The sequence below is a fragment of the Tamandua tetradactyla genome, chromosome X (genome assembly GCF_023851605.1).
Source record: "Tamandua tetradactyla isolate mTamTet1 chromosome X, mTamTet1.pri, whole genome shotgun sequence".
NCBI classification, from domain to species: domain Eukaryota; kingdom Metazoa; phylum Chordata; class Mammalia; order Pilosa; family Myrmecophagidae; genus Tamandua; species Tamandua tetradactyla.
Window position 1 is genome coordinate 21,902,434 of NC_135353.1, and position 20,863 is coordinate 21,923,296.

A 20,863-nucleotide genomic window follows, 5' to 3' on the forward strand; every position below is an offset into this window, starting at 1 on the left:
AGAAATGTAAGAACTGTCACCTGACAGCCAGTAATGACAGCTGGGAGTCGAGCAATTGCCTTGGGAGAAGATTTAAAATGAAAAGAAAAATGATAATAGAAAAATAAGATAACAGGAATTTCCATTATAGGCTAAGTGGTGTAATCAAGGTTAATTCAGCACACATTTATTAAGAACCTAGTAGATGCTATATACTGAGCAAGATGAAAGAATATTGTCCCTGCCCTTGAGGTATTTAATGTCTAGTCCAGAAAGTTTATATAAGCAATCTGTAATAGAATGTGTTAAGGACAAGGGAACACATATAGGGGTGTGACTAATCCTGTAGAGACGAAGAGATGAACCTAAAAAACAAACAAACAAGCTCTGTCTGGTTTCATTAAAGAAAATTTTTATATGATTTACTTTTCACCAGTCTGTTCTGGCATGCTTCTAATGACACCAGAATCACCTGAATCAATGATAGCCAGTGTGCATATTCTGTAGTATTTTCCACACGCTGTGCCCAATTCAATAGTATTGCCCCTGTAGTGATGGACACTAGTTTTGGCCAACATGACATAGTACTCTATTTCGGATTTCCTAAAAGCTGAGCAGTTGTTGGCGAGGATGACTAGTCTCGCTTTGCCTTGCCTGATTATCTTCAGCATCTGCTTGTATCCCAGCACGTACTTTCCACTTTTCATAACGAGTTGGAGCCTAGAGTTGATCAACTCCAGCGACGTTTTTGTCTTCTTTGCGGCCACCATGTTCCTTGCTTAGGTACAGGCTGGTTCTCAACCAAAAGCAGGTGAGAAATAAAAAAAAGAAGCCTGTAGAGATGAATCTTAATGGCTACAAATTCCCAATCAAAAGTAAATTATATCTAGTCATTTGAAAGTACTACATTTGAAGATGACATTTTAAAAACTTAATTCATAAAATATTATTAAATGCATCATTAAAAATACTTTCACCAAAATGCATAAGTGGAGTTTTCTTTCTTCTCACCATAAATATCATTAGTAGACCTAAAAGAACAACAAGAATGCAAGAATCTATGAAATAAATTACAGGATGGAGAAGAAGCAAACCTGTTTGCGATAGAATTGGAAATATTCCCAAGTACCTGTTACATGTGAGGCACTGTGTTAGCCACTTTTCTACACATCATTAAGTGCTAAAAGCAACTAATCTAAGACACTGTGATCTTTATTTTGCCAAAGAGACAGTTGTAGCCAAGAGAGATGAAGAGGCTTTTCCAAGGCAAGCCAGCTAGTGGCCAGGTTTGGAAAAGAAGTTTATTCCTACCAAATTTGAACTACACTAGAGAAGTATCCTACTAAAAAAAAAAAAAACCAAAAAAACCCGAGGTTACTCTTTTTAAGGAAAGATTCATTTATGTCATTGATCACCTCCTAACTCCCCCAAATAAATTTGCATTTTCATATAGCAAGCTTCCTTTTAGAAAGTCTCCCAAATTTTAGAAGTAAATTGTTTCCTGAGATTGTTTCTCACTGCTAAAGCTACAATACAACACCTATTCATGGAAACAGTGGCGCCAGCAGTGCACAGATTACATATCAAATGAATTATTTTAAAAATTTCCTCTAGTTTTCAAATATTATATTTGAAAAGTTATAACTTGGGAAATGGACCGTTTAAAACTATATATAGCCCCTTCATTGGTTATATCTAGACTTTAAAAGGGCACAGTTTAAAAACCTTTATGAACCAGAGTTCATGAAATACCATTAAATTCTCTAACCCTTTAAAAAGGCTAATTAATAATAAAGTTTAAGGACGTGAGCTATTTCCCCTCTTTTAGGTAATAAAATAACAGTCAAAAGTAGAGTCTATTGGGCTAGGTGAACAAGAGGGATGAAGACTAGTATGGATATTTTCCATATCAATGAGGGTTTTATTAAGTGGTCTTCTTGGATTGGACCAATCCTACCCATGGATCATCACCAACAGGAATACATTTTCCATCTAAACTGGAGGAGCAAATAAAAATATATAAAAGATGAAAACAGCTGCCTGAAGGTAGAACCGAATTTGGTTTTCATGTTCTATGGAGATTTCTCATTCTTTAAACTCAGAGTTTTGTTTTTAAAAATACACAAACCCATCATGTGTCAGTTTGAGCTATTGTATACCCCAGAAAAGCCATGTTCTTTAATTATCATTCAATATTGCTGGGTGGGATCTTTTTTATTGTTGCCATGGAGATGTGATCCATCCTTTGTGGGTGGTAACTTTTGATCGATGGTTTCCATGGAGATGCATCTCCACCCATTCAAGGTGAGGTTGCTTACTGGAGCTCTTTAAGAGTGAACCATTTTGGAAAAATGAACTAAAAGAGCCCGCACAGCCAGACACCTTTGGAAATAGATAAGGAAAACATCCCCTGGAAAACCTTACTAAATGAGGAGAAAAAGTTAGCAGATGTTGCCATGTGCTGTCCCAGTTGAGAGAGGAAGCCCAAACATCATTGGCTCCTTTCTGTGGAGTTAAGGTGACTTTCTCTGTATGCCTTAATTTGGACACTTTCAAGGCCTTGGAATTCTAAACTTACAACTTAATAAATTTCCTTTTTGAAAGCTGTTCCATTTCTGGTATATTGCTTACAAACTAAAACAGATTTTGGTACCAAGAGTGGGGTACTGTGGTTTGCAAATACCAAACATGTTGGAATGGCTTTTTAAATGGATAAGGGGAAGATTCTGGAAGAGTTGTGAGGAGCTTGATAGAGAAGGCTTAGAATGCTATGAAGAGACTGTTGATAAAAATGTGGACTCTAAAGACACCTCTGATGAGACCTTAGGCAGAAATGATGCATGTGTTATTGCAAATTGGTAGGAAGGCATTTTTTTTCTGTAGATGGAACATGGAATTTGAGAGCGATGAACTTGGCTATTTGGGGGCATAGATTTCCAAACTAAATGTGGAAAATGTAATCTGGAGGCTCCTGGAAGCTTATAGGAAAATGCGAGAGGAAAGAGATAAGTTGAGAACTGAGCTCTTGCATACAAAGAAAATAGAAATTGGTGGTCTGGAAATTTCTGGGCTTCTAGAAGTGAGATCCCAGGTGATAGTGCCCCTTTGTGAGAATTTAACCAAACATGGAACCAGTTAGCCATTTCAGAAAAAGCCAGGATTGGAAATGGAGTTATTCAGAAAGGATTTGTGGAATGTTGTATTTTTTTATGAGTAGAATTCCAGCATACTGCATAGAAAACCAGCAAGAGTGTTGTGAGGTCTGTATAAGCAGAACCATTGCCAGTTTGGACTAAAAGGTACAGAAAATGGACAAATTAAGAAAAGTAACCTCAAAAGCAGAACCATGGAAGCTAAGGTCTGAAACTAAGAAACCTCAGGCCAGGAGGGCATGCCCTAGAAGAGGGTGAGTTTGCCCCAGAGGCAGAGGATGGTCCTTCCACCTCACTGCTCAGGAAGAGTTGTGCTGCCTCAGGACTTGGAGAGGGTGGAGCAGATTACTTGGGGACTGGGGAGAGCCTGGTGCCACTACATTTTTCTGGAGGTGTTGAACATGTTCCCCGGAGATTGCAGAGATCCCACATGCTGCCCTGATGTTTGGAGAGGGTGGAGCCAAGAAAAAGTGGTCTCCCCGATGTCCCCCAAGATTGCATTTGGAGAGAGGTGAGGCACTATGTAAGCCGTTGGAAAAGGTGGGACTGCTGCTTTCTAAAGCCCTAAGATTAAATGACACTCAGACTTCAAAATATAATGGAGTTTGCCTTGCAGGTTTTTGAAACTTTTTCAGTCCAGTGACCCCTGTGTTCCTTCTTATTTTTCCCTGTGGAAGTGGTAACATCTATCTTATAACTGTTCCTCCTTTGTATGTTGGCAACAGATAACCTGTTTTGTATTTCATGGATTTAGAACCGGAGGAAAATTTTGCCTTAGGAAAGACCATGCCTGTATCTGACTTTCATGAAATTTTTATGTTTGTGACTTTTTATTGTATTTATATTGTTACTGAAATGGTTTAAGACTTTGTGATATTGTGATGGAATGAATATATAATTTTATGTGCATCTGTTTTTTAAAAAAATATCTTCATTGATAAATATTCACACACATACATTCCATACACTGTGTACGATCAATGACTCACAATATCATGACATATTTATGTATTTTTAAATCATTTTTAGAGCATTTGCCTCACTCCAGAAAAAGAAATAAAAAAGGAAAAAACTCATACATTCCATACCCCTTACCCCTCCCTCCCACTGACCACTAGTATTTCCATCTACTTAATTTATTTTACCCTTTGCCCCCTATTATTTATTTATTTTTATCTATATCTTTTTACTCATCTGTCCATACCCTGGATAAAAGGAGCATCAGGCACAAGATTTTCACACTCTCACAGTCACATTGTAAAAATTATATCTTTATACAATTGTCTTCAAGAATCAAGGCTACTGTAACACAGCTCAACAGTTTCAGGTACTTCCTTACAGCCACTGTAATATACCATAAACTAAAAGGGATATCTACATAATGTATAAGAACAATCTCCAGGATAACCTCTTCACTCTGTTTGAAATCTCTCAGCCACTGAAACTTTATTTTGTCTCATTTCTCTCTTCCCTCTTATGGTCAAGAAGGCTTTCTCAATCTTCTGGTGCTGGGCCCCAGCTCATCCCAGGATTTCTCTCCCATGTTACCAAGAGATTTACATCCCTTGGAGTCATGTCCCATGTAGAGAGGTCACATATGAGTCACAAAACAGGTTGTCTGGGGGTTACTCGTAGACCTAATTTTAAGAAGGATTAACCTATCCTTTGTAAGAATGAGTTTCATAGGACGAACCCAAAGCTCGAGGGCTTGGCCTATTGATTTGGTTGTCCCCACTGCTTGCGAGAATATCAGAAATTCTCTGAATGCAGAAGTTGAATATTTCTTCTTTTCTCCCCAGTCCCCCAAGGGGTCTTTGCAAATATTTCTTTATTCACTGCCCACATTACTCTGGGATACATTGAGGCATCACACCAACCTGGACAAACCAACAAAATCTCATATCCTATTCAAGATTCCATGTACTTATGGTGTTCACTAAACTGATTGTTCAAGTTAAATTAGGAAACACACTATGGAAAATATAAATTTTGCACCGAATAATCATCTCTCCCTTTGGTTTCACACAAGTTGAAGCTTTAAAATGGAATGAACATATTTTACATTTGGAAAACATGTCTTTTGGGGTCCAAAGGGTGGAGTGTGCCAGTTTGAAGATATTATGTACCCCAGAAAAGCCATGTCCTTGAACCCTTATTCAATACTGTTGGGTGGGATCTTTTTTATTGTATCCATGGAGATGTGGCCCACCCAACAGTGGGTGGTAACTTTTGATTAGATGGTTTCCATGGAGATGTGTCTCCATCATTCAAGGTGGAGTTGCTTACTGGAGCCCTTTAAGAGGGAACCATTTTGGAAAGAGCTTTAGAGCCCACAAAGTCAGACACCTTTGGAGATGGAGAAGGAAAATGCCCCAGGTAATCCTTATGAAATGAAGAGAAAAATCTACTGGATATCACCATGTGCCTTTCCAGCTGAGAGAAAAAGCCCAAATGTCATTGCCCCCTATTTTTGGAGTTATGGTATCTCTCTCTGGATGCCTTAATTTGGACATTTTCATGGCCTTAAAACTGTAAACTTGCAACTTAATAAATTCCCTTTTTAGAAACCATTCCATTTCTGGTATATTGCATTCTGGCAACTTTAACAAACTAAAACACTGCTGCTCCCCACCCCCATCCCATTACAAACATACCTCTCTCGTCCATTCTCACACCCTTCCTATTCAAGGTATGAGCACCTTTTAAATGAACAGAGGCAGATTTACCCTGCAGCTAATGAAGTCTCAGGACCCATCATTTGGAGGGACATAGGAATTTGTTCACAGGATTATGTGTCATTGTCAACTTTAGAAAGATAAAGTATTTTTGCATTATTTTTCTAAGAGATCCCCCACTGACCTTCTAAATTGTAAATGCTTTAAGCACCACAAAACCTAAATTCATCTCTTTCAGGAAATCCTTTTAATGAACACTGACCTAGATTATACAAAAGCCCCATGCTCTAATGGTCTTTTTCAACTCAGATAAACAGATGTCAGGTCAAGTCATAAAGGATCTTCTTCATCAGACGTTTAATTCTGCAAGAGAACCTCAGAAAATGATGCTCAGATGATATAGTCTGTAATAGTTCCACATTTTCTTGCATCCTCTATAATTATATTATGATTGGGATTTTTTTTATTAATTAAAAAAAATTAACTAACACAACATTTAGAAATCATTCCATTCTACATTTACAATCAGTAATTCTTAATATCATCACATAGATGCATATTCACCATTTCTTAGTACATTTGCATCGATTTAGAAAAAGAAATAGAAAGACAACAGAAAAAGAAATAAAACGATAATAGAGAGAAAAAAAAACTATACCTCAGATGCAGCTTCATTCGGTGTTTTAACATAATTACATTACAATTAGGTAGTATTGTGCTGTCCATTTCTGAGTTTTTGTATCCAGTCTTGTTGCACAGTCTGTATCCCTTCAGCTCCAATTACCCATTATCTTACCCTATTTCTATCTCCTGATGGTCTCTGTTACCAATGACATATTCCAAGTTTATTCTCTAATGACGGTTCACATCAGTGGGACTGTACACTATTTGTCCTTTAGTTTTTGGCTAGTCTTACTCAGCATAATGTTCTCTAGGTCCATCCGTGTTATTACATGCTTCATAAGTTTATTCTGTCTTAGAGCTGCATAATATTCTATCGTATGTATATTACACAGTTTGTTTAGCCACTTATCTGTTGATGGACATTTTGGCTGTTTCCATCTCTTTGCAATCGTAAATAATGCTGCTATAAACATTGGTGTGCAAATGTCCGTTTGTGTCTTTGCCCTTAAGTCCTCTGAGTAGATACCTAGCAATGGTATTGCTGGGTCGTATGGCAATTCTATATTCAGCTTTTTGAGGAACCGCCATACTGCCTTCCACAGTGGTTGCACCATTTGACACTCCCACCAACAGTGGATAAGTGTGCCTCTTTCTCCACATCTTCTCCAGCACTTGTCATTTTCTGTTTTGTAGATAATGGCCATTCTGGTGGGTGTGAGATGATATCTCATTGTGGTTTTGATTTGCATTTCTCTAATGGCCAGGGACATTGAGCATCTCTTCATGTGCCTTTTGGCCATTTGTATTTCCTCTTCTGAGAGGTGTCTGTTCAAGTCTTTTTCCCACTTTGTAATTGGGTTGGCTGTCTTTTTGTTGTTGAGTTGAACAATCTCTTTATAAATTCTGGATACTAGACCTTTATCTGATATGTCGTTTCCAAATATTGTCTCCCATTGTGTAGGCTGTCTTTCTACTTTCTTGATGAAGTTCTTTGATGCACAAAAGTGTTTAATTTTGAAGAGCTCCCATTTATTTATTTCTTTCTTCAGTGCTCTTGCTTTAGGTTTAAGGTCCATAAAACCGCCTCCAGGTGTAAGATTCATAAGATATCTCCCAACATTTTCCTCTAACTGTTTTATGGTCTTAGACCTAATGTTTAGATCTTTGATCCATTTTGAGTTAACTTTTGTATAGGGTGTGAGACATGGGTCTTCTTTCATTCTTTTGCATATGGATATCCAGTTCTCTAGGCACCATTTATTGAAGAGACTGTTCTGTCCCAGGTGAGTTGGCTTGACTGCCTTATCAAAGATCAAATGTCCATAGATGAGAGGGTATATATCTGAGCACTCTATTCGATTCCATTGGTCGATATATCTATCTTTATGCCAATACCATGCTGTTTTGACCACTGTGGCTTCATAATATGCCTTAAAGTCTGGCAGCATGAGACCTCCAGCTTCGTTTTTTTTCCTCAAGATACTTTTAGGAATTCGGAGCACCCTGCCCTTCCAGATAAATTTGCTTATTGGTTTTTCTATCTCTGAAAAATAAGCTGTTGGGATTTTGATTAGTATTGCATTGAATCTGTAAATCAATTTAGGTAGAATTGACATCTTAACTATATTTAGTCTTCCAATCCATGAACACGGTATGCCCTTCCATCTATTTAGGTCTTCTGTGATTTCTTTTAACAGTTTTTTGTAGTTTTCTTTGTATAGGTCTTTTGTCTCTTTAGTTAAATTTATTCCTAGGTATTTTATTCTTTTAGTTGCAATTGTAAATGGAATTCATTTCTTGATTTCCCCCCTCAGCTTATTCATTGCTGGTGTATAGAAATGCTACAGATTTTTGAATGTTGATCTTGTAACCTGCTATTTGCTGTACTCATTTATTAGCTCTAGTAGTTTTGCTGTGGATCTTTCAGGGTTTTCGACATATAGTATCATATCATCTGCAAACAGTGATAGTTTTACTTCTTCCTTTCCAATTTTGATGTCTTGTATTTCTTTTTCTTGTCTAATTGCTCTGGCTAGAACCTCCAACACGATGTTGAATAACAGTGGTGATAATGGACATCCTTGTCTTGTTCCTGATCTTAGGGGGAAAGTTTTCAATTTTTCCCCTTTGAGAATGATATTAGCTGTGGGTTTTTCATATATTCCCTTTATCTTTTTAAGAAAGTCCCCTTGTATTCCTATTCTTTGAAGTATTTTCAACAGGAAAGGATGTTGAATCTTGTCAAATGCCTTCTCTGCATCAATTGAGATGATCATGTGATATTTCTGCTTTGATTTGTTGATATGGTGTATTACATTAATTGATTTTCTTATGTTGAACCATCCTTGCATACCTGGGATGAATCCTACTTGGTCATGATGTATAATTCTTTCAATGTGTTGCTGGATTCAATTTGCTAGAATTTTGTTGAGGATTTTTGCATCTATATTCATTATAGAGATTGGTCTGTAGTTTTCTTTTTTTGTAATATCTTTGCCTGGTTTTGGTATGAGAGTGATGTTGGCTTCATAGAATGAATTAGGTAGCTTTCCCTCCACTTCAATTTTTTTGAAGAGTTTGAGCAGGGTTGGTACTAATTCTTTCTGAAATGTTTGGTAGAATTCACATGTGAAGCCGTCTGGTCCTGGACTTTCCTTTTTGGGAAGCTTTTGAATGACTGATTCAATTTCTTTACTTGTGATTGGTTTGTTGAGGTCATCTGTTCCTTCTTGAGTCAAAGTTGGTTGTTATGCCTTTCTAGGAACTTGTCCATTTCATCTACATTGTTGTATTTATTAGCATAAAGTTGTTCATAGTATCCTGTTATTGCCTCCTTTATTTCTGTGAGGTCAGTGGTTATGTCTCCTCTTCCATTTCTGATCCTATTTATTTGCATCCTCTCTCTTCTTCTTTTTGTCAGTCTTGCTAAGGGCCCATCAATCTTGTTGATATTCTCATAGAACCAACTTCTGGTCTTATTGATTTTCTCTATTTTTTTCATGTTCTCAATTTCATTTATTTCTGCTCTAATCTTTGTTATTTCTTTCCTTTTGCTTGCTTTGGGGTTAGTTTGCTGTTCTTTCTCCAGTTCTTCCAAGTGGACAGTTAATTCCCGAATTTTTGCCCTTTCTTCTTTTTTGATATAGGCATTTAGGGCAATAAATTTCCCTCTTAGCACTGCCTTTGCTGCGTCCCATAGGTTTTGATATGTTGTGTTTTCATTTTCATTCGCCTTGAGATATTTACTAATTTCTCTTGTAATTTCTTCCTTGACCCACTGGTTGTTTAAGAGTGTGTTGTTGAGCCTCCACGTATTTGTGAATTTTCTGGCACCCTGCCTATTATTGATTTCCAACTTCATTCCTTTATGATCTGAGAAAGTGTTGTGTATGATTTCAATCTTTTTAAATTTGTTGAGACTTGCTTTGTGACCCAGCATATGGTCTATCTTTGAGAATGATCCATGAGCACTTGAGAAAAAGTGTATCCTGCTGTTGTGGGGTGTAATGTCCTATAAATGTCTGTCTAGCTCATTTATTGTAATATTCAAATTCTCTGTTTCTTTATTGATCCTCTGTCTAGATGTTCTGTCCATTGATGAGAGTGGGGAATTGAAGTCTCCAACTATTATGGTAGATGTGTCTATTTCCCTTTTCAGTATTTGTGGTGCATTCTTCACGTATTTTGGGGCATTCTGATTCGGTGCATAATATTTATGATTGTTATGTCTTCTTGTTTAATTGTTCCTTTTATTAGTAGATAGTATCTTTCTTTGTCTCTTTTAACTGTTTTACATTTGAAGTCTCATTTGTTGGATATTAGTATAGTTACTCCTGCTCTTTTCTGGTTGTATTTGCATGAAATATCTTTTCCCAACCTTTCACTTTCAACCTATGTTTATCTTTGGGTCTAAGATGTGTTTCCTGTAGACAGCATATAGAAGGATCCTGTTTTTCAATCCATTCTGCCAGTCTATGTCTTTTGATTGGGGAATTCAGTCCATGAACATTTAGTGTTATTACTGTTTGGGTAATACTTTCCTCTACCATTTTGCCTTTTGTATTATATATATCATATCTAATTTTCCTTCTTTCTACACTCTTCTCCACACCTCTCTCTTCTGTCTTTTCGTATCTGACTCTAGTGCTCCCTTTAGTATTTCTTGCAGAGCTGGTCTCTTGCTCACAAATTCTCTCAGTGACTTTTTGTCTGAAAATGTTTTAATTTCTCCCTCATTTGAAGGACAATTTTGCTGGATATAGGAGTCTTGGTTGGCAGTTTTTCTCTTTTAGTAACTTAAATATATCATCCCTCTGTCTTCTTACTTCCATGGTTTCTGCTGAGAAATCTACACATAGTCTTATTGGGTTTCCCTTGTATGTGATGGATTGTTTTTCTCTTGCTGCTTTCAAGATCCTCTCTTTCTCTTTGACCTCTGACATTCCAACTAGTAAGTGTCTTGGAGAACGCCTATTTGGATCTATTCTCTTTGGGGTGCACTGCACTTCTTGGATCTGTAATTTTAGGTCTTTCATAAGAGTTGGGAAATTTTCAGTGATAATTTCTTCCATTAGTTTTTCTCCACCTTTTCCCTTCTCTTCTCCTTCTGGAACACCCACAACATGTATATTTGTGCGCTTCATATTACCATTCAATTCCCTGAGCCCCTGCTCAAATTTTTCCATTCTTTTCCCTATAGTTTCTGTTTCTTTTTGGATTTCAGATGTTCCATCCTCCAGTTCACTAATTCTAACCTCTGTCTCTTGAAATCTACCATTGTAGGTTTCCATTGTTTTTTTCATCTCTTCTATGGTACCTTTCATTCCCGTAAGTTCTGTGATTTGTTTTTTCAGACTTTCCATTTCTTCTTTTTGTTCATCCCTTGCCTTCTTCATGTCCTCCCTCAATTTATTGATTTGGTTTTTGAAGAGGTTTTCCATTTCTGTTCGTTTATTCAGCATTAGTTGTCTCAGCTCTTGTATCTCATTTGAACTATTGGTTTGTTCCTTTGACTGGGCCATATTTTCAATTTTCCTGGTGTGATTTGTTATTTTTTGCTGGCATCTGAACATTTAATCAGATTTCCCTGAGTGTGAGACCCAGCAGGTTGAAAGATTTTCCTGTGAAGTCTCTGGGCTCTGTTTTTTTTATCCTGCCCAGTATGTGGCGCTTGTCTGTCTGCGGGTCCCACCAGCAAAAGATGTTGTGCCTCCTTTATTAATGCCACTATTGGTGTTTGGTTGGACCCAGTCCCTGCCACTGTCAGAAACTCCCTCCTCTACCTCCGGGCAGCCGCCTGTCAGGGAGGGGCGGCGGCCACTGGCCGTCACGGCCTGGGGAACTCGCTGATCCGAGACTTGCCGCCGGACCGGGAAGCCGCCTGTGGGGTGGGGTGCCGGTCGCCGGCCACTGCGGCTTGGGAAACTTGCCTCTCCAAGACTCTCAGCCGGTCTGGGAAAGAGGGAGGGAGGGGTGCCGGCTGCCAGTTGCTGCGGCCCAGGGAAGCACGCACCGCTCGGGGAGCTCACTGCAGCAGAGTCTCGCAGTTGGTCCAGCCAGTCCAGACGGGTACGCTGTGTGTCCAGTCCCTGCCGTGGCCCCAGGACCTGTTCTGCACTGTTTCTGGTCACCTAGTAGTTGCTCTGGAGGAGGAACCAAGGCACACGTACCTTACTAAGCTGCCATCTTGGCCCCGACCTTATGATTGTGATTTTTAATGCCAATGATCATTTGCAATTCTGACTTCCTAGAGTGTCAAACTCTTTACTTTTCTCAAATGAATACTGAATCATTTTTTTCTAAACCTGAAAAATGTATATACCAAGATGGAGCACATCGCCCACCTGGCCATGGACTGAGCTCCCTTCTCCAAGAACAAGCTTCTTTCCTGTGATTTATTTCATACTACTTTGGCATGTCTTTGACACTCCATTGGACTGGAGTGAAGAGAGGAAATTCTACAGTTGTTGAGCTGATTTTTAAAATGTCTATTTCGAAGCAAATGATGCTCTTTCCAGAAAGGAACTTGAGTAGTTTAAGACATAAATTCCAGGGTAGATATAAGATTGAAAGTGAGATCAGCATTGTTCCTGCCCTGATATTTTTCACCTTTAAATAAGAGGAAGGATCAGGGAGGCACCATCTGACATTCATTTGGACATGTTCTGAGGCAAATTGTTTTAGAAGTTTTCCCATTGGTTATGAGTCATCACTTTTGTGCCACGCATATATACACACAGCACACACACACTTACAATTATTACTTTTTTAAGTGTAAATATCAGATCCTCAATGATGGAAACCCTGTACCTGGGTCAGTACATAGAACGCATGCAATGTTTGTTGAAAAAAAATGAGGTTTTGACTATTTAAGTGGATAGCTAACTATGTATCTCTCTATCTGCATACATTTTCTTTCCTCACATAAATGCATGCATATGCACATACACAGTCCTCTCAGCTGTCTATAACTGCAGCTCAGCCTCTAAATGCCAACTGGCTTGGTCCATGGGGATTCATACATCCCAGGTGTCATCTCAGTGCTTAAATCTTAGGAAACTTTTGACTGGGTGGCCCTTATCTAAAACTTGGCCAAGATTCTTCCAGTCTTTGGCTGCAGCCTATGTCTCACATATTTCCAAAAAGTTTTAAAATGCAAAATAAAGTCACAACATTATAAGTTACGAGTTTGTCAAGCTTTAATGGAAATACTTTAAGCATGATACATCATGAACATGTCAAATTTCACAGCATTGCCTGTAAAATCTTGGCTTTCAGTATGCTTTCCGACTCCTGAGGTGGTAGGAAAACTTATCAAGAGGCATGTGGAGAGGCAGGAAAAAATCAGCTAAATATGTATCCCACTAATCCATTCCAGTTACCCAAGCTTAGAGATGGAACCAATCTTCCCTTCTTTCCTTGCATGGTGAGCAGTCCAGTCAGTACTCACTTGCAGCAGTTCACATTACCCTGATTTCTCTTCCACAGTTCAGCCAATTACACCCACGACATCACTTACAGCATTTCAGTAGTACATAAAGCACAAACTATGTTATGGTGGTAGTTTGCTTTCAAATGTACACTAGAACAACAGGTTTTCTCTGGCTCTGAGCCCCAAATGAAAGCTCTTCTTCAGTATTATGGTAAGCTCTGAATTTCTATTATTAATGATCTTATATTTAAAGCCAGAAAAATATTTTTTGTGAGTAGTTTCTGAGTGTGTTTTTGGTGCAAAAGTGATTCCTGGTGAATATGGAGACACTCCTTCAGGAGAGGTAGGGGCCTTTTTTTTTTTTAACATTTTCTTATTACATTGATTTATATATGCTTTAGAAAACTATAAGGTGAATAGGATATGATTTATAGTTGAATAAGTAATTATGGTATATGCATGATTTCTAGATAAACCTGGGATTTTGATTTTTAGATAATATTTTTATTCATTCAGTAAATATTTACTGAACTTTAAACACATGTCAAATTCGGTTGTAAGCACTAAGAATATACTAGTAAAGAAGACATACTCTCTTCCTCCGGGGACTTAGAATCTGCTGAGGGAGATAGACAAAAAAAAAAAAGGCCATGCTAATTTCCAGTTACAGGTGGACATAGGGGCAAATGACCTCAGGGTACTATGGGAGCACTCAAATCTGCCTAGTATAGTCTGGAGTGGCCAGGAAGGGAAGAAAGATTATATAAACCAAGATTTAAATTTTCTTAGGAATTATCAGGCTAAGGAGGAAATAAGGTAGAAAAAGTTCATTTACTCAAAGCATGTGAAAAGAGCCTAATAAGAGAGAGAAAAGATGTGCATAGACATTTGGACTTTTTCTTGGGAGTAGTGAAGAGCTATTGAAAGGAGTTTAACAGGGATATGATCTAATTTACATTTCAGAAATGTCATTCTAGCCTCAATGTAGAACATAGATTGGTAGAGGCCGGAAGAAGCAAGAGGGCTACCACAGGTTAGAAATGAAGGTGGCATGAACTACCAGAGTGGCAATGGGGAATAAATAAAAGTATATAGAAGGAGAGATAATAGGCTTAGAATTAATAACAATGGCTACTATTTATTTTGTGCCAGGCTCTGTAGCATACACTTTACTTGCATTATCTCACTTAATCCACACAACAGCCCTATAAGGCGGTCACTGCTGAAAGAAATGGAGGCTCAGAGAGATTAAGTAATTTGCCTAAGATCCCTCAACCAATAGCAGGTCCTCACTCTTTCCCAGTACGTTCTACTGTCTTTTCATATCAAAACATGATGACATACTCAATAGATGGATAGGGTGAGGGAAGGGGAAGAGTCAAATTTAAATCCCAGGTTTCTGACATGGGCAACAGGGAACACAGGAGGAGGAATTTGGGGGAAATTAAGAGAGTTAGGTGATGCGTTCAATTTTGTTCACGTTGAGCTGAGTACCCGTCATATTTTCAGGAGAAATGACCAACAGATAGTTGAATATAAGGGCCTGGCACTCAATATATCTGCTGAAGGCACAGATTTGAAAAAGCATTTTTATCCGTGGAAGTGGGTGAGATTACCTAGAGAGAGTGTGTAAAATGAGAGGAGGCCTAAACAGAATCCTGAGGAGATCAGGCATTCAGGGGAAGCCAGAGGAAGTGGGCCTGTACAAAGATGAGAAGGACAAGACGAAGGAAGGAACCAAGAGAGGGTGGTGTCATGAAAGCCAAGAGAAAGAGTATTTCTAGGAGGAAGTGGTCAATCTTGTTTTGATGTTACAGAGAGGTCAAGTAAGATGAAGATCAAAATGTTCACAGGGTTTAACAACAAAGGCTTTTTGAAGTAGCATGGTAAGTATCATTTCCAGTAGCATGGTAAGAAGTGGGAAGAAGAAACAGGAGGGAAAGGTAATTCTTTCAGGAAGTTTTTTTTTTCTTTTTTCAAAATATAATTGTTTAATTATCTTAAAGTCATACACTTTTTAATTTTTTTAAAAAAGTATAACAAACAAATGCAAACATTCTTAACTTATGATCATTCCATTCTACATGTACATTCAGTAATTTGAACATTTGCATCAATTCAGAAAAACAAATAAAATGACAACAGAAAAAAATTCATACATACCATACCCCTTACCCCTCCCTTTCATTGATCACTAGCATTTCAACCTAAATTTATTTTAGCATTTGTTCCCCCTATTATTTATTTTTATTCCATATGTTTTACTCGTCTGTTGATAAGGTAGATAAAAGGAGCATCAGACACAAGGTTTTCACAATCACACAGTCACATTGTGAAAGCTATATCATTATACAATCATCATCAAGAAACATGGCTACTGGAACACAGCTCTACATGTTCAGGCAGTTCCCTCCAGCCTCTTCATTACATCTTGGTTAACAAGGTGATATCTACTTAATGAGTAAGAATAATCTCCAGGATAACCTCTAGACTCTATTTGGAATCTCTCAGGCGTCAACACTTTGTCTCATTTCACTCTTCCCTCTTTTGGTCAAGAAGGTTATTTCAATCCCTTGATGCTGAGTCTCAGCTCATTCTAGGGGTTTTCTCAATCCCTTGATACTGAGTCTCAGCTCATTCTAGGATTTCTGTCCCTCGTTGCCAGGAAGGTCCACACCCCTGGGAGTTGTGTCCTACTTAGACAGGGGGAGGGCAGTGAGTTTGCTTGTCATGTTGGCTAGAGAGAGAGGCCACATCTGAGCAACAGAAGAGGTTTTCTTGGGAGTGACTCTTAGGCCTAATTTTAATAGGCTTGACCTATCCTTCATAGGGTTGAGTTTCATATGAACAAACCTCAAGATTGGGGGTTCGGCCTATTGCTTTGGTTGTCTGCACTGCTTGTGAGAATGTCAAGAATTCAACTTGGGGAAGTTGAATTTTCCCCCTTTCTCACCATTCCCCCAAGGGGACTTTGCAAATACTTTTTTATTCACTGTTCAAATTGCTCTGGGATTTGCTGGGGCATCACTCTGGACAAACCAACAAAATTTCATGCCTTACTCAAGTTTCCATGTACTTATGGTGTTCAATTAAACTGTCTATATAAGCTATATTAGGAAATGCACTAGGCAAAATATAAATTTTGTACCAAATAATCATTTTTTGCTTTAGTCTCACACATAAGTTAAAATTTTAAAATATTAATTGCTATCAATTTTCAACACCCTGCAGTAATGACATTCCTATGTTCTCCCTCATGCAAAAACATTTTTCAAATTTCTTTCAGGAAGTTTGTCAATTGGAAGCAAGAACTACGATGTTAGGTAGAAGGGGAACATGAGGTCAGTAATATTTTGTTTGTTGATTTGTTTGTTTCTGAAGACTTGAATAACTTAAACATGTTCCACTGTTTCTGGGAAGGAGTCAGTGGAAAAGAAAGGTAGAAGGAACTTGTAACCCTTGAATGGGAAGATTAAGAGAGTGGGATTTGAACAGGTGAGGAAGTTCGCTTTAGAAAGGAGTGGAGATACTGGTCCACAATTACAACGGGATATGGAATAGACAATGAGCAAAGTACAAGAAAATTTATAGGCTAAGAAGGAGAAATTTGAAGGAATTTCCGTCTGCTAATTTTCATTTTCTCTGAAATAGAATGTAGGGTCCACTAACATAAGTGAGAGGGAGTATAACAGGTAGGAGGTTTAGAAAGAGTGGAGAAATTTAGAAAGAGCAGCAGAGGAAATTATAAGAACTGAAAAGAAATTAACATATGGATTCTTATTAATTATTTATGCTCTGAGTAAGATAGAAACCCTAAAATTGTGATGTGCTGCTCTGAAACATTGTGTGATTTTTCTCTACCAGACCACAGCAGCCAGTGTATAAGAGCAGAGATCTGAGTAGTTGCATTGCTCTAAGGTTTGAATTTTCCCAAGTGGGTAGCATAGGGGAACCAAAGTTCTGAGGAGTTAAAGATGGTGGCAACATAGTAGTTGAAGCAATTAAACCTGGGGGTGAACTGGATCAGAAAAGGAAAAGAAGACGAGATAATCAAGAGAAAGAGGAAGGGACATGAAACTCAAGGACTAGTGAGAAAGAAAATCAGATGTAGTGAGACATCTGGAAAACTAGGACATTTGAAATTATTACTTCAGTTGGGCATCTCTGGACAATGAAAGATTCATGGTCTGCCTATGGGAGTGGGTGGGTGAAGTGGGATAGAGGTAAAGGCCACTAAAGTTTAAGAGGCAAAATAACTGAAAGGTCAGAGTAATGGTTAAATTGTCCATATCAAGGGTTAAGTGCTCCAAGACGCTAGCAAGTAATTTACAGTAGAAAAGAAGTCTGTAATTCAGATGCCAAAGTCTCTGATGAAGGAAGAGGATTTTGAGCAGCAAGCTTTGGACTTAAACAACACCCATCTCACCTTCTTCCTGAATGGTTACAACATAACATGGCTAAGGATAATAGAAACACTTATTGAGCCCTCCCTATGCCCCAGACATTTTTTTCAAAGCATTTTACATATGCTGTCTCATATGATCTTCACACAGCCTTATGAGGTGGACCCTAGTATCATCACTCACATTTAACAGATGAGGGAAATGAGGCACAGAGAAGTTAAATAGCTTTTCCAAGGTTAACCAACTAGTACACAGCAGAGCTGGACTTGAACTCAAGAAGTCTGGCTCCAGTGCCAGTGCTGATGAGATGATCATCATCATAATAATAAGGGGTAATAAAAGCTATAGTTTGTTGAATACTTTTTATGTGCCAGACATTGTGCTATGTATGCCGCATACATTATCTCATTTAATCATTGCAATAGCGCTAGGAGATAAATAATATTCTTTCCCCCATTTTACAGATAGGGAAAATGAGGTTCAAATAATTTAAATGGCTTGTTTAAGATCATTCCCTATAAATGATCCAGCCAAGATTCAGAACCAGATACGCTAATTCCAGAGCACATGTTCCTAAAGACTCCACCATATTACTTCCAGTTAACATATTTTCTATAGGAAAATTAGTCTTAATGTTTCCATTTCTATTTTAATTTACAGCACCTTTTCCAGGAACATAACACTCTTCTAACATTCTTCAAGTACTTGACTATTTACATCTGCAATGTAGATATTTCTAACTTTCCTTTCAAGTAGTTCTTTTAAGTTGCTTGTCAGTAAATAAAGTTATGTTACCTGATTAAGAGGGCAAAAGAAGAGGAAATAGGCTTTAAAAGTAGAACAATGCTGAACAATAATCTTATAGTTGTATAGCACTTTAATGTTTTACAAAGGACTTTAATGTATAATATTTTATTTGATCCTCCCCAAAGAAGAGTTTCCTGAACATGGAAGTTCTAAGACCCTAGAATACAATACCTAAGGGAAATGCCACCTCAGGGGGCTTGCTGTTGTTGTTATTTTATAAGGTACAAACAGCTATTGTGTCTGCAAGGGTGAAGAACAGTTCCCTCTGGAGGCAGAAGGATAGTCTAGCCTAAATTCTTAATCATTTGAAGTCCTTGAAACTTTGTGAGAACATTGAATTCATATTCATATTCTAAGGAAGGGACTCAGAATCTTTTGGACATGCTTTATACCGTAATTTCAATTTCCCAGCTTTGTTCCTGAAAGTATTATAGGGCATATTTAAAAAGAAACCATTTATTAAAACCAATTTTGTTTTGAAAATGCTAAGGCCATCTAAGATTACTGAATATGTCTAATGTGTCACAAAAATAAGATTTGGGACTTGTGCTCAACTCTCAGTCTTATACCTGAAACCATTACCAATTGATTATTGTGAATACAAACAGATTAAAATGAGAACAAAATTCATGTATTCAGTAATTTATTCAGAAAACATAAGTCACTGTGATAGGTACTTACGTCCTGAAAGATCAGTGTGTTAGTCAGGGTAGGCTAACTACTTTAGCTACAACAAATACAGTTATCCCTTCCACATTGCAGGGTTTAGGGGCACAGCATACCCATTATCTGGAAAATCTGCATAAATATTTTTACTTATTCTAACTTGAAAAAAATTGCATATATTTATGGTATTAAAAGAAAAATGTGTTGTTATCCAATACTATACATAAATTTTATGCATTTCTGAGCTTCTAAACTTTTTTTCTGTGTTGTCTGCTGGCCTTCACATGTCATCTGTGGCTTCCACAAAAACTCCCCCCAAATTTCCATTTAATTTCTTATGTTAACCCACCATGTATAGAAACTGCACCGGGGAAAGTAGCAATGTGGAGGAGACATCTATAATTCCCAAATCTCAATGACTTTACACAATAAAAGTTTGTTTTTCCATCGTGCAAAGCCCAATTCACATGCCTCTGGAAGCTCTCCTGGGCAGCTGTCCTCCAAATGGGGACTCAAGGAGCCAGGTTCCTTTCATCTACAGGCTCCACCATCCTCTGGAGTCTAGGAGTTCTCCACTGAATACTTTGCATTTGGTTGGTTGGCAACATGAGAAGAGAAGGTAAGCAGAGGAACTACTAGGATATTGTGGGGGCCAGGCTTGGAAGTGGCACACATCACTTCCACTCACATTCTATGCGAGTACTCAGTCAAATGGTCCCAATTTCACTGCAAGGGAGGCTGGGAAATGTAATCTTCCTGTGTGGATAACTAAATGGGTTTGGTAACCACCTAATCTCTGCCAATCTCTGCCTCAATCACGTAATCCATTGGTTCCCAAACTGCAATCATTCTTAAATCACTCTCATGATTTCTTTTATATGTGTATCAGCTGTATTATTATTTAATTCATGTTTTTCTAGATGTTTACTCACTTTATTGTACTTAAATTTATTTTTGAAAGAAACTTTGTCTCTATAGTAAAGGGAAATATACCATCAGTTTCCATAAATAGAATGTAATCATAAAAATAAATACAAAAAAAAAAAGAGGAAAAAAAAGGGCAGGCAATGATGCAGTGACAGAGTTCTTGCCTGTCATGCCAGAGACCCGGGTTCAATTCCCAGTGCCTGGCCATGCAATAAATAGATAAATAAATAAATACAGACACAAAACATTAAATTTTAGCTAAAGTCCATTTTCCATTGGAGGCACTGAGCTGAGGCCTGCTCTCTCTCTTTTTAAATGATGATTGGCAAGTTTTAGAAAGATAGAGAGATTTTAACTACAGAGGAATCTCAAACTGAAACTTACTTTTTATCAGAAGAATTGAAAGATAATTGAAATGGAAATAATTTAACACTAAATTACTAGAGTTAATGAATAGCAGTCTCAACATTCTGAATAATTTTCTTTCCTGGAAACTGATTTTTTTCAACTTTTTTCTTTGCATAATATAACATATATACAAAGCAAAGAAAGGAAAAAGTAGTAATTTTCAGAGCACTCTTCAACATGTAGTTACGGGACAAATCCCAGCATTTATCATAGGCTACCATACCATCATCTCAGATTCCTGGGACTTGTTTTTGTAACTCACTTTTACTTTGTAGAAATACCAATTTAAAA

General features: G+C 37.7%; 1 pseudogene; it reads right to left on the reverse strand.

Annotated features, from left to right (window-relative positions):
- Positions 1 to 401: 401 nt before the first annotated feature.
- LOC143671162 (large ribosomal subunit protein eL30 pseudogene) lies at positions 402 to 749 on the reverse strand (annotated as a pseudogene).
- Positions 750 to 20,863: the final 20,114 nt, after the last annotated feature.